We start from the raw sequence: 15,390 nt of genomic DNA, 5'->3' as shown, positions 1-15,390 counted from the left end.
TCAGTAAGGTCTTTAACAATGTTATTCCTTTGTTCAAGGACAGCAGAGCTAACCCAGATAACCAAAAACCAGTGAGACTTACATCAGTGATAGGGAAATTATTGGAAAAAATTCTAAGGGACAAGATTTATTTCCACTTGGAAAGACAGGGATTGATCAGGAATAGTCACCCATTTGATAGAATTGTCTGTATGCAGTTCTGGTCACCATACTATAGGAAGGATGTGATAGCACTGGAGAGAGTGCAGAGGTGATTAACCAGGATGTTGTCTGAGCAGAGACTGGAGAGGCTAGGTCTGTTTTCCCTGGAGTGGAGGAGGTTAGGAGGGGATATGGCTGAGGTATGTAAAATTACATGTGGTCTAGCTGGGTAGACTTCAGGAAACGTCTTGCCGTATCAGAAGTAGATACTTCATAGGTTTAGGATAAAGGGGTAAGAGATTTAGAATGGATCTGAGGGGAACCTTTTCACCCAGAGAGTGGTGAGTACCTGCAGTACACTACCTGAGACAGTGGTGAAAGCATTCAAAAAATGTCTGGACGAGCCCTTGAATCACCTGGGCATGCAAGGCCGTGGGCCCACTGGTGGAAGGTGGATTAATGATGGATGAGTGGTTGTTGCGGACATGGTGGGCTGAATGACCTGTTTTCATAACTCTATGACTCAAATGTTTGAAGAGTTAATGAAGCATATTGATGAGGGCGATGTGGTAGATGTTGTCGACATGGACCTTTTTAAGACCTTTGATAAGATCTTGGATGTTAGACTGATCTAAAAGTTTAGAGCCCAAAAGATCCTGGGCAAGCTGGCAAAGTGGATCCAAAATTGGGTTAGTAATAGGAGGAGAAAGTGGTAGTGGAGGGTTCTTTTAGTGATTGGAATTCTGCAACCAGTGGTGTATCACAAGGATTGTGGCTGGGAACATTGATTTTTGACATCTACATTAATGACTTGGACGTGAATGTAGGAGGTACGATGAGTAAGTTTGTGATGTCCAAGAGAGCGATGAGGATTGTCTAAGGTAGTCCAAGGCTGCAAAGTTGAATGGAGCAATGGTGGATAGAAAATAATCCTGACAAGTGCAAGGTGATGTATTCAGGGAGGGCAAACAAGGGTAGAACATACACGGTAAATGGTAGGGCTGGAGAGAGTGTTGATGAACAGCAGGACCTTGAGGTACCAGTCCATGGATCCCTGAAAGTGGCAGCACAGTTAGACAGGGTGGTGAAGAGACATATGGGATGCACACCTTCATCAGCTGTGCTAGAGAAAACAAGAGCTGGTAACAACTTTATAAAGCACTGGTTCGGCCACACCTGGAATATTGTGTGCATTTCAAGTCATTACGTTAAAGGAAGGATGTGATTGCACTGAAGAGAGTGCAGAGGAGATTCAGCAGGATGTTGTCTGGATTGGGGCATTTCATTTATAACGAGAGAATGAAATGGCGGGTTTGTTATCCCTGGAGCAGAGGAGGCTGAGGGGTGACCAGACAGAAATAGACTAAATGCTGAGGGGCAGGTATGGTGGATTGTGTAAATCTTTTTTGTATGGTGCATGTGTTCAAGAGGGCAAAGGATTCAAGAGAGAGGTTGGAGGTTCAGAGGGAATCTGAGGGGGACCCTTTTCACACAGAGAGTTGTTGAAATCCAGAATGCACTGCCTGAGGAGGTCATGGAGGCAGATACTCTTATAAAATTTAAGAGGCATCCAGACAAGGACTTGAAATGTCAAGTATATGGACCTTATGCGAGTAAATGGGTGTAGTACAGATGGGTGCAATAGTCAGTGTGGCCATCTTGGGCTGGGGGGTCTATTTTTGAGCAGTACAACTCTATAACTATGACTAAGGTTAGTGTCCAGGGGATCCAGGGCATGTTGGCAATAGGCTTCAAAGTTGGCTTTTTATTAGGAGGGACCATGTGATGGTGGAGGGTCGTTTTTGTGATTGAAAGTCTGTGATCAGTGGTGTGCCACAGAAATTGGTGCTGGGAACCTTACTGTTTGTTACATACATAGATAATTTGCATGTGAATGTAGGAGTTATGATTAGTAGGTTCACAGATGAGAAGAAAACTGGTGGTGTTGTTGATAGTGAGGAGAGTTGTCACAGGTCACAGGATAATATTGATGAGCTGGTAAAATGGGCAGAGCAATGGTAAATGGAACTTAATTCTGACAAGTGTAAGGTGATGCTTTCTGAACTAATAAGGCTAGGACTTAAGTAACGAATGGAAGTGCCTTTGGGAGTATCGAGGAGCAGGGGGACCTTGTGGACAAGTCCAACAATCCCTGACAGTGGGAGCATAGTTAGATCAGGTGTTAAGAAGGCATATGGGATAGTTGCATTCATTTGCCTGGCCAAATGATATAGGAGCAGGGAAGTTACAGCACAGCTTTATAAATCATTCCTAAGGTCACAGCTGCCATACTATGTGCAGTTTTGGTCACCATGCTATAAGGAGGACATGATTACACTGGAGAGATGCAGAGGATCAATCCTTTCCTTGTGCTTCAGGCCAGAGGGAAGAAACTTCTCTGCAGACATGACGCTGGTGTGGGCTTTGGCACTGAGTATATTGAAGAGCTAATCAGTAGCTCAAGACATTGTCATCGAAGCAAACAGAGCATTTGATCTGTCCCAGTAACTTCAAACCATCTCCTGGAATAACTGAGACTCAGTGTGCTCCTTTCTAATGGCAGATGGTGAACTGCTTGTCATAGAGAGATACAGCGCGGAAACAGGCCCTTCAGCCCACTGAGTTTATGCTGACCATCAAGCACCCATTCACATTCATCCTGCATTAGTGGCAATTTTTGTTCTCCCCACATTCTCCTCAATCCCCTCCAGACTCTACCACTCACCCACACAGAGGAAAACTTGTCAATGGCATCCTTCCTCTCAATGGAACAACCAACGCTGTGTCGATCTGCATCACAGATGACTCTTCATTCATCATCACTGGTTCCATTTTTTAGACAGTCCGTCAGGATGGAGAATGACTTGTTTCCACTCCAGTTTTATGTGCTCTGAGGTGACTGACGAGCCCTATGTGGAACCATAGTATGTTGCCTTGATGGGGCAGGAGGCACCTTCTGGCTGGGTGAGTGTTTACCTTGTGAGGTGGTGCACTTCTTCTGACTGTAACGTGGGGCCACTCTGTGCTCCCGATGCACAGACTGGAGGTATACGCAGTCACAGGGAGAAGGTACAAGCTTCAGACAGACAGACAGAGGTCAGAATTGGACCTGGGTTGCTGGAACTGTGCAGCAACAGCTCTACCAGCCATGCCACAGGGCCACCTGGATGTTGCATTTGTTCAAGGAAGTTTTAAGAATGTTGTTGACTGGTTTCATCACGGCCTGTTGTGGGAACTCCAATGCACAGGAACACGAGGGGCTGCAGAGAGTGATGGACGCAGGCAGATCATCACACGTATAGCTCTCTCCACCATCAAGGTCATCTACGAGAGGCGATGTCTCAGGAAGGCGACATCCATCAATACGGACCCTCACCATCTGGATCATGCCCTCTTCTTGATGCTGCCATTAGGCAGGAGGTACAGGATCCTGAAGACCCACACCTCAAGGTTCAACAACAGCTTCTTCCCCACTGCCATCAGGTTCTTGGACCGACCTGAAAAACCCTAATTTTACATTGGACGATATTTCTCTCAACTTGTGCGAATGTTGTTTTGTTAATTTTGTTTAATGTGTCATGTAAGTTGTATATAGTTTATGTTAATTTAAGTTTATGTAACTTATGTTTGCCATGTTTGTATGTACTTTGGTGCTGCTGCAAAATGGTAATTTTCATGGCATTTCTAGCTTGGGTAGGTCTGCCCATGGCAATAAACTTGAACATGTGAACTTGCATCTTCCCTCCCTGTATCAACTAATCTCTTCTTGTTACAATGCTCAGAGTAGATTCTGGTATCAGGCAAGTGAACAATACGGCATGTCCAAGGCAGTCGACAGAGCGATGAGGGGATGTTGTGGTTGGAAAGCCACTCGAGGTCTGGAACTGTAGGTGTAACAGGCCTTTATTCAGTACAAGCAAACACACAGGGGAGATTAGGTGGAGCAATCTCCCTGAAACTCAAATACACCGAGATTTGGAGTCACAGAGTTGTACAGCATAGAAACAGGCCCTTCCACCCACCACATCAATGCTGTTCATCATGCCTGTATTTACTAATCCCACTTGCCTACAATAATTCCAGGTTCCCCTATGCCCTGCTCATTCAGATACCTATCCAAATGCCAATTAAATCTAGTTACTGTTTCTACCTCATACCAGACACCAACTGCTCTTTATATGAAAATTATATCCCTCAGATTCCCTTTAAACCTCCTCCCCCTCACCTAAATCTATGCCCTCTAATTTTAGACACTCCTATCTAGGTAAACAGATTCTGGCTATCTACCTATGCCTCTCATAATATTATGTACCTCAGTTGTGTCACTTCTCGGCTTCCTTCGCTCCAGGGAAGACAGACCCATCCTATCCAATCCCTCCTGATAACTCAAGCTTTCCGATATAGGCAACATCCTCATGAATTTTTTTGCATGCTCTCTGTAGTTTATTCAGATCTTTCCTGTAGTGTGGTGACCAGAACTCCAAGTGCAGACTAACCAACGTTTTGGAAACTGTAACATGACATCGGACTCCTCTACCCAATGCTTTGGCCGATGAAGGCAAGCATGCGATTTGCCTTCCTCACCACCGTGTCTACCTGTGTTTCCCATCTTCAGGTACATGTACCCCAAGGTCCCTCTGCTCAATAACACTCCCTGGGGCCTTGCCATTCACTGTGTATCTCCTGCTCTGGTTTACCTTCCCAAGATGCATCACTGCACACTTGACTGATTTAAATTCCATCAGCCATTCCCTTGCCAACTTTCCCATTTGATCTATATCCTGTTATATCGAGAGACGGCCTTCTTCGTTGACCACTGTACCAACAATTTTGGTGTCATCTGAAAACTCACTGATCATGCCATCCAAATCCTCATCCAACTCATTGATGTACTGTATATAACAAACAACAAAGGACCCAGGACTGATCCCTGCTGCACACAACTGATCACAGGCCTCTGATCTTATAAACCACCCTCCAGTGCCACCCTCTGACTCCTCCCACCAAACCAACTTTGTACCCAATTGACAATCTCACTCTGGATCCCATGTGTCCTAACTTACCAGACTGGCCTACCATGCAGGACTTTGTCAAAGGCAACGTCTTCTGCTCTCCCTCTTCAATCATCTTAACATTCTTTTCAAAAAACCCACTCAAATCCATTAGACATTATTTCCCGAACACAAAGCCATGATGACTATCCTTAATCAATCCTTGCCTTTCTAAATGTAAATAAAGGTGATGGTGAATTTTATTGTCGATGTCTGCTCTCACCAACAGTTGGATTCCAAGACTTGTGAAGTGGTCAATGTTTTGCAGGGTCTTACAATGAACCTTTATATTTGGAGAGCAGTGTGGTACAGCAAGGGGAAGCTGATGGAGGACCTTTGTACAGTAAAAGCTGAGTGTAAGGCCCATCCTCTCTTGTGCTTCAGTGAAGGAGTCAATGATGGATTGGAGTTCGGACTCCAAGCGTGCCAAGTGAAAGTGTCATCTGCGTACTACAGAGGTTCAAGTGATCAGTTGTTAGCGAGAATACGATCTGTTTCAGGGCCTCCTTCTGTGAGTAAAATTGTGTTCCTTCATTTCCTCGCTGAAGCATTCAATGTCTGTGCTCCCAGCACTGTTTCCCACCTCAGGAATAACACTGGACATGGAAAGCAACGCCTCCTCTCCAAGTCGGACACCAGGAATTCACTCGCCTTGTTCTACTCCCCAAGCTGCAGAGGAAGCCTGTTGTGTTTGAGCCGCCATTTTCTCTCTTCCTGTGAAGACGGTGCTGCAGTATTCAAACCCTCCTGTGTGTTTCCACTTTCCTCTCAGTGGCTCCCACTCTGCTGCTCAGTCACACTGAGAGCATTGCTGATATTTTTACCTTGAAATCTATTGGTGGAGCTGAAGCAGTTGCTAGACCCTACAGTTCTCTCTTTCTCCATCTCATATTTATCTGTCTCCCTCTCTCTTTCTATCTCTCTGTCTTGTTCTCTTTCCCTCAGTAATCACCACTTTAATAAAACAGAGCAGAAGGAAGAGCAAGGTGCTGTTCACCTGCATGCAGCCATCTTTTCACTTACTGCTCCAGGCTCCCCCTGCTGGTTACCTGCTGGTGAGCCAGCACCATGGCAACGAAAGGCAGATGAACACAATGAACTGCAGCACTGAATATACTGCACTCTCTTCTCTGTCTTATCTCTCCCAATCTCTATCTTTCTATGTATCCATCTCTCTCTTTCTATCTCCCTACCTTTCATTCTCCCTCTGTCCCTCAATGTCTCTATTCCTAATTCGCTTTCTCATTCTCTCTGTGTACCCCTCTTTCTCTCTGTCTTGCTCTCTCACTCTCTGTCTCATTATCTCTCTGTCCCTTTATCTCTCTATCCCACTTTCTCTCAGTTCTCTCTCTCTCTCTCGTCCTCTTGTCTTTGATCTCTATCTTGTTCTCTTTCTCTCAGCAATAACCTTTGTTCAAACAATACAGAGCTGGAGACAGACCCATGTGTTGTTCATGAGTGAAACCTTCCTGTTATTTTCCGCCTCCAGACACGCCCTGCTGGTTAACTGCTGGAAGCCAGCACAGCTCAAATAACTGCACCTCTCCCCTTTGGGTGAAACTAGAGTATGGAGTTTATAACTACTCATCAACACAGAATGCAGCAGTTACTAACTTCTGGGCTGAAATAATTGTTTCAACCAGGTCAGGGAATGATTCAGAGGGCTTGGATGAAGGGTTTTTGCCCAAAACACTAACTCTGTTTCTCTTTCCACAAACACTGCCTGACCCACTGAATATTTCCAGCATGTTGTGTTTTCATTTCAGGAGATTATTCTGCCTATTTCTAGAGCTTGTTGACAACTGGCAAAGTTGTCTAATTCAAGGGTCAAGTCCCTCTGGAACCGTCCATTGCTGCACACGGTGAGGTGAAGAATATAGTTGAAGAGAACGTGGCGCAGTGTGTCGTACAAGAGATTGCCCTGGCAGAGATTTTTGTATATTTTTCTGTCATGGGTGAAGTGCCAGAAGACTGGAGAATGGCTAATGTGCCTTTATTTAAGAAAGACTTCAAGAAATAGCCAGGGAACAACAGACTGGTGAGCCTCACATCAGTGGTGGCAAAGTTACTGGGGGGATTCTGAGAGACAGAACATATCAGTATTTGGAAAGGCAAGAACTGATTAGGGAAAGTCAGCATGGCTTTCTGCATGGGTAATTGTGTCTCACAAGTTCGACTGAGTCTTTTGAAGAGGTGTCTAAGAAGACTGACAAAGGCAGAGTGGTAGATGTTATCAACATGGACTGTGACAAGGTCCTGAATGGTCGGCTGAGACAAATGTTCAGGTCACGTGGGATCCAGGGTGAGCTGGACAACTGGATACTATATTGTCTTGGTGGAAAGGGTCAGTGGGTTGTTCACATTGGAGTCTGTGACCAGTGGAGTGGTGTGCGGCAGGGATCAGTGCTGCGTCCCCTGTTGTTGGTCATGTATATTAATGATTTGGATGAGAATGTAGGTGACACGATTAGTAAGTCTGTGGATGACATCAGACTTGTTTGTGCAGCAGACAGTGAAGAAGGTCGTGTCAGGTTACAACAGAGTCCAGATCGGTGGGAAAGTGGGGGCAGGAACGGCAGATGGAATTTAACTCAGACAACTGAAACGTGATGCATTTTGGGAAGTTAAATCTGGGCAGGACACACCCAGTGAATGTCCGGGCGCTGGGGGAGCGTTCAAGAACACAGTACCAGGGGTACAAGTACATTGTTCTCTAAAAGTGCCAACACAGGTAGGCAGGTTCTGTACAAATTGTATCGATGCTTCGGAAGTCAATAGCATGTTGTCTGTTATTGTAAGTGCTTCGAAGGACAAATGTAGGGAGGTCTCACTGATATTCTGCAGTGTTACAGTGAGACCTCATCCGAAGTTTGGGGTTGTTTTGGTCTCTGTACCTAAGACAGGAAATACTTGTCTTGGAATCAGTGCAGCATCGATTCACTGGATGGATTTTTGGAAAGAGAGAAGTATCCATTGAAGACAGATTAAGGTAAATTGAGTAAAATTCACTGGAATTGAGAAAAACAACTGCAGGTGATTTCATGGAGAGCTCCAGGATTCTGAGAAGGACTGAGGAGTGGACAACTGAGGCTGTTTCCTCAGTCTGAAGAGTCTAGAACTAGGATGGTGTCAACATTTTAGGATTTAGAAGAGGAGAAATTTCATTGTGCAGAGAGTTGGGAATCTTTTGAATGTTCTACCTCAGAGGTCTGTGTATGCTCAGAACATACAGACTGTCATTGTTAATTTGTGGGGGCATCTCAGTGAATGAAACTGTCAGTTTGCAGTAAAACCCTCCTCCTCAGTGAAGCCCCTTTGGATGGGAACCTGCTGGCCATCCTCACACTGACATCTGTGTGAATTGAAGCCCTCACCAATTAACTTGTCCCTTCATCAAGTGCCCTCTGAATTTACCAAGAAAGACAGTGGTATTTCAAAACATTGCACCAACAACACATCCCAACACGATAATGAGCAGTTTTATCAACAATCTCACATCACAAAATGGAAACTAACACATCTTGGGTGTTACAGAGATAAAAACAATACATCTGCCCTCAGAAAGAAGCAAGTTACATAGAAAAATATTTCGCAAGTGCCCCATCTTCAGTGATCTGAGGTCAGCCTTGGTTTTATTAACCCAGTTCAGCTTCTGTCCAATCACCCCTTTGTGAGCTTTCCATAAGATTTCTGCAATGTGTTGTAAAGTTGCTAAGGCAAAGACAACTTGGAAACATTTACATGAAAATAATTTCAGATGCCTCCATCTCTGTGCGTCTCTCTCACTATCTCTTACTCTCTGCCCAACATTCCCTACAAACAAAAACTTGTTCACCTCTAATGAATATTTACTTCTAATGTAAACTTGCTCACTCTCCCAGTGACGTTGTGTGGTCTGCTGAGTACTTCCAAAATTTTAATTCTGCATTTCCAGCATCTGCAATATTTTCCCCTTGGTGAATGATCAACCTTGTTTGTTTTTTTTGAATAGAAATTCTAAGGGAGCAAACAACAAACTGCTGGAAGAACTCAGCTGGTCAGGCAGCATCTGTGGAGGCAAAGGGAGTGTTTTGGGTAGAGACCGTGCATCAGGACTCCAGGATGTTGCCAATATCTTCCTCGTCCCCATTATGAATGTTTCAGTCTTCAGTGCTGATAAAACTACTGGTGATGTCCACAGGACTAATACAGGACCAGTTCCCCTCTCCTTCAAACCTGCATCATCATCCCTCCAATTAAGGATACACCCTTCCTACAAACTAACCAGTTTCCAAACTTTCTTTCATCTCCAAGCACTTCAACATGTATTGGCCCATAAATTGGATCCCAAAATAAAGCAGGACAAATCCAGTTCAGCTAATTACTAACCAATCAGCCTGCTCTCAATCATCTGAAAAATGACAGGAGGAGTGGTCCACAAGGTGGTCAAGTGACACTTCCTTTCCAGTAATTGACTCCCCATCACTGAGTATCGTTTCACCAAGACCACTCAGCTCTGAAACACATCATGGCCTTGGTCCAAACATGGAGAAAAGGGCCGAATTCCAGAGGTGAGGTCAGAGTGACGCTCCATGAAAACAAGGCAGCATATGACAGTGTTAAGAAGATCTAGAAACAAGGATCACCAAGGAGGTCCATCTAGTAAAAATATTCAAGTATAGACCGATAAATAGAAAGCAACATTTGCCCCACATGATTGCCGGGCAATGACCATCTCTAAAAGTGAGGGTCGTCCCTTAACAGCAAATGACATTAATGTCACCAGTTCCCCCACTATTTACAGCTTGGGAGTCACTATTGACCTGAAAATCAACTGGACCAGCCGCACAGATTCTGTGTTTGTTAGTGCAGGTCAGCGGCTGGGTAAACCTCAGTGAGTGATTCATTCACCTTTGACAGACCAAGTCTTTCATCATCTACAAGTTTTGAGATCAGGAGCATTGTGGAATTCTCTCTGTGTTCCTGGATGTGCAGCTCCGACACTGTTGAATGCATTCAGGATATTGCAGCCCAGTTCAGTGGCAGCCCACTCCCCACCTCGCTCCACCACAGACAAACCATGGCTATTGTGTGTGCCATCCACAAAATGGATTGGATGGAGTAAATAAGGAGAAACTGATTCTGGTGACAGCAGTCACAGAGACTACAGGAGACCGATATTGTGGAAATCTGGGACCTTCACATACTTCTCAATGTGTGGAAATGATTGGTCAAAGAATCAGAGGTGAGGTGATGAATTGACTTCCCTCAGTGAGTGTCTCCCAGTGAGCTGAGGTGATGAGGTTACAAATGCTGCTGCACATTGATCCGTGTTTTCCAGTTACTGAGCTCTCTGCCAGGCAGCTGGAGCACTCACTAGAGGGTGGAGATCTTAGATAATTGGCAAATGAATTAGAGGTGGCAGCAGGAATCAACTTTGCTCAGGAACTTGGTGGAAGCAGAGTCAGTAATAACTTTCAAAGGATTTGGCTAAACATGTGAAGGAGCAATTTCCAGTGGTACAGGGAAAGAGCAGGAGAATGGAACTGAATGGATTACACAATCAAAGTGATGGTACAGATACGATGGGACAAATAGTCTCCTTCAGTGCAGTCTCATTCTGTCATTCTATGATTCTACCAGGGCTTGAGAATGAAGCTGAAGGTACAATCGGCTCAGAAGACCACTAGCTCTACCTTTAGAGTGTGAAGTGATTGGGGAACAAGAGAAAATCCAGAGAAGGAAAGGGCCATTTGACCCATCAGTCCCACTCCATTGGAGATCCGATGGATTCCTTCCCACATCATGTTAGTGCAAGGATCTCCCTGAGCTGTCCCTGGAAAAGCATGAAGCATCAAGCAGTCCATTATCTCCCCATCCTTTCACACTCTTTCAGTAACTCCTGGGAAAAACAAACAGTCCAAACAGAGAAAGATGCTTCTTTTAACCCTTTAGTTACATCCAGCCATTGATAACTGTTACAACAGGGATACCATTGATTGTTTTTCATCTTGCCACAGTGAGTGAGGTGGTCTGTGCAAATAATCTGTTGTTTTTGAAGTATTCACCTGAATATTGCAACCTCATTGTTCTTGTTGATAATATTTATTGAAAACTCTAATGTCAGTAACACACAATGGGATCAGAAATGTTTTCTGCAACCTCCATTTCTCAGTGTTCAGTTACAGTGCAAAATTCTGCAGTCACACTTGGAGCTCACAAGACATTTCTGTGGCTTCCTGTTCAGCTTGTTCTAATCTGGACCAATCTACATAAAAAAAACGTATTCAGAAGTTATTTTTGTGTAGAATGGTTCCGCCAATTGGATTTGATTTCAATGGCTCCAGAGGTCTCCAAGATCGAAGAACTCCATATATATGGGGATGCAACAGCATTGGAAACCTCATTGACTCAGGCATTTGGGAGAGAGAGAGGTGGGAATGGCAGCAGGATATCCCCACCTGCACTGGGAAACCTGACACTAACGATGAATTGTTTTCCTGTGTTTCAGGTTTGAGGAAGGAAACATGATGCTGGTGTGGGTTTTGGTGCTGACCGCACTGCTTGTCAGTGATGTGGCAGGTAAGGTCCATTGACTCCAGGAGCTTTAGAATGTTTAATGCTTAGAGCGTAATGGCTGTAACATAGAATGGTAACTTAGTAACTTAGTTGAATGGGTGGTAATTTAGAGTACAGGGTGACGATTGTTTAAAGGATGGAAATGTGAAAATCAGAATGAACAGGCCTTTTTCAGGATGTCAGACTGCTGTCAGTGGGCTGCCTCAAGAACTAGCATTGAGCATCAGTGATTGACACATTCTATACATGCCTTGTATATAAAGACAGGGTGTGACATTTCTGTTTTCTGATGGTGCAAAGCTGGGTGAGAGAGTCGGAAGGAGGAGGACAGCAAGAGTCTCCAAAAGGATATGGAAAGGCTCAACAAGTAGGCAGGAATGTGGCAGATGGACAATATTGTGGGAAACTGTGAGGTTGTGTCCTTTGGTCGGTGAAACGGGTATTTTACACGGTGAGAAACCAGTAAACGCTGTTGTAAAGAGGAATCTCGGTGTGGTGGTTCCTGAAGTGCGGAGAGGTTCATGCAGGGAGAGTGAGCAGTGAGGAAGCCAAGTGATGTGTCGGCTGTAATTGTAGGAAAGTTGGAGCAGAAAGTCTTGCTGATACTTCAGTGAAACCCCTTTGGAGTGTCGTTTTTGTCTCTGTATCTGAGCAAGGATACACACACCATGGAGACAGCGCACCATTGATCCACTCTCATGGAATCTGAGGAAAGTTATGCGCGAGAGGGAGGCCCCTTGGCCCATTGTGTCAATGCAGGTGGAAAGTCAACACAACCCACCTCACAGCCCTGTGTCCATAGCACTGCTGGTCACAGCTCCTCAAATGTACATCTCAGTGTCTGAGTACTGCTAAATGTGATGGGGTTTCTGCCTCTACCGCCCTTTCAGGCAGACAGTTCCAGACACCCACCACCCTCTGGGTGAAAATATTTTCCACATCTGCCCACTGACCCTTTGAACAATTAAATGAAACGATCCCTTTAGTTTTTGATCCCACTGCAGAGGGAAATGTGTCCTTTCTTTTCACTCTCAATACGTAGGTCCCTGATAATTTCAGATGGGTCTATGAAGTCTCCTCTCAGTGTCTTCTGTTCAAAACAAAACATTCCCAGTTTCTCCAATCCTTGCTTCCAGCTACAATTTCCCAGTCCTGGCAATATCCTCGTCATTTTCTGCACCCTCTCCAGTGTGGTCACATCTTTCCGGCATTGTGCTGACCAACACTGTCTGCGAAGCTCAAGCTTCTGTCCCACAAGTGCAATGTACAGATCTAGCATAAGCTTCCTGAGCTTATACTCCATGCCTCAGTGATCAAAGGAAAACATTTTTAACCACGTCACTGATCTGCTGGATATAATGATCAGTGGCATTCACTGCCAAGTCTCTCTGTTCCTCCAACATCACTCACTATCCTCCCACTTACTGTGTATTCCCTCATCATGATCCAACTTTGCAAATGCCTCACCTCAAACTCTTCTGGATTAAATTCCATTTGCCATTGTCCACTGCCCTGTCCTCAGCAATCCTCATCGTTGACTTCCTGAATTCACCATCACCTGAGCCCTTCTCTCCCCACTGAGTTTACAGCTGACGTTTCTAGTCCCGAATTGATTCAGGTGAAACCCATTCCAACAGAACAGGTCCCACTTTTACCACTACAGCAACCAGCGCTCTTTGAATGGAAACCCATCTTCCTCACACCAGTCTTTTCTTATGTATAAAATAAGATTTCTTCATTAGTCACATGTACATCAAAACACACAGTGAAATGCATCTTTTGCGTAAAGTGTTCTGGGGGCAGCCCACAAGTGTCGCCACACTTCTGGCGCCAACATAGCACGCCCACAACTTCCTAACCCGTACATCTTTGGAAAGTTGGAGCAAACCAAAGCACCCGGAGGAAACCCACGCAGACACAGGGAGAACGTACAAACTCCTTACAGACAGTGGCCAGAATTGAACCCAGGTCACTGGCACTGTAAAGCGTTACACTAACCGCTTCACTACATATTCAACTCTTAGATATTTTTAAGCCTATGGTGATTTGTGCACAGCTCAGCTGGTGAACTCGTGTGGTTCTGCATTTTAAGTTGGACCCAAGCTGCTCAAACTCCTTCAGCTGAACCTTCTCTTTAGCCCTTGAATGTCAATGGTTCTCACAAGGACCAAGACAACTACATCATTCCCAGCCTCCAGGAGATGTCCTTAATCCTGACACAGGGAGGCAACTCTGTCACTGGGACTCACGCTCATGGCCGCAGAGGACGTTCGGGAAAAATCAGCCCAAATGTATCAGAAAGGATCAGGGAGATTTTACTGAAGCTCAGCAGGCATTAGTGAAGGAAGAGACAAGTATAACTGAGCACAGTGCCCTCCAAAGCTGAGGTATCAGATATTATAGTGGAGAGTAGGGAGGGTGAGGTTTCTATCGTGGTCTTCACAGTAAAAGACAAAAAGTACATAAAATGTTGAACACCCAAGGGCCTTCTGAGTGCGAGGAAGGAAAGGTAGTTAGAAGTTAAAGTATTTTCTGAAATAAAAAGCATCAGGTCTCTTGGCCCTGATTAGCTTACCCTGGGGAGTGAAAAAGCAGTGAGAGAGAGGGTTCCAGAAAGGCTAAGAGGATCAGGACAGAGAAACCCAGGGATGTCCATCAGGCAACACCAGGAGGGCAGGTGAAGATTCTCCTGAGGTTTTCTGGGTGGGTTCGGGGGGTCTGCAGACGCAGGAGGTCACGGCCGCTGGGACCGAGTGTGGGTGGGGGAAGGTCACCTGGCAACTGGGGGAAGAGCAACAATGATTGGTGGACAGGCTCAATCTTAGAGAGAGCGAGCAGCCGGCAGCTGGGGATTGGGAGCAGCGGAGTGGAGTGGGTGTGTGGGAATCAAGGGGGAAGGAAGAAGGAATGGTCAAACCGGGAAGGAAATGAGCAATGGGGACAAATTGGGTGAAGGTAGCTCAGGGAAAGGGGTCAGAGGGAGGGAGACTGAGGGAAGGCATCAGGGTGGGGAGAGGTGGGGGAAAGGACTGAGGGAAAGAGTGTGCAAGGTGTGTCTGTGGTCATGGGGAGTGGGTGGTAAGAGCGTGTGTGTGTGTGTGTGTGTGTGTGTGTGTGTGTGTGTGTGTGTGTGTGTGTGTGTGTGTGTGTGTGTGTGTGTGAGTGTGTGAGCACATGGAAAGTATGCTCAGCAGAGCCTGGTCCCCCAGTTGCTACCAGACCAGGACCTCTCTCTGTCCAGACAGTGTGGTAGCTGGTATGCAACTGCCACTCCATGTTGAAAGAAATCACGCACTGACACCATCCACTGCTTTGGGAGGCAAATCCTTCTCAATCCTGATGGACAGCCTCAGAAGAGGAAGTGTACAGTCTTCCTTTAACATCTCCGTGCTGACTGTCCTTGATTAACCTGCACTGCTCGAAATGCTGGTTTGTGCCGTCCCTCAGATCCTTTCCCAACTTGCCCACTCCCAATGTCAGGCTGATTCGCTTGCAGTTCCTCCATCTGTCCCTTTCCCCCTTCAACAAGAGCAGGACTGGGGGAGATGACGTGAGGACTGTATTAAACACTAGACCGGCCACAGCTACAGCCGGTGCTCCTTTCTCTCCTCAAGCCCTGACCTTCTGTGTGTCCATCAAG

At 45.5% G+C, this 15,390-nt stretch overlaps 1 protein-coding gene across 1 annotated transcript in view; it reads right to left on the bottom strand.

Annotated features, from left to right (window-relative positions):
- Nucleotides 1-15,390, bottom strand: part of chkb (choline kinase beta) — a 697,917-nt gene that overhangs the window by 280,015 nt on the left and 402,512 nt on the right. The window lies entirely within an intron of this gene.

The sequence above is a fragment of the Pristis pectinata genome, chromosome 19, assembly GCF_009764475.1.
Source record: "Pristis pectinata isolate sPriPec2 chromosome 19, sPriPec2.1.pri, whole genome shotgun sequence".
Taxonomy (NCBI): Eukaryota; Metazoa; Chordata; class Chondrichthyes; order Rhinopristiformes; family Pristidae; genus Pristis; species Pristis pectinata.
Note: the sequence above shows the minus strand (reverse complement) of the source record. Positions and strands in the feature narration are given on the sequence as shown.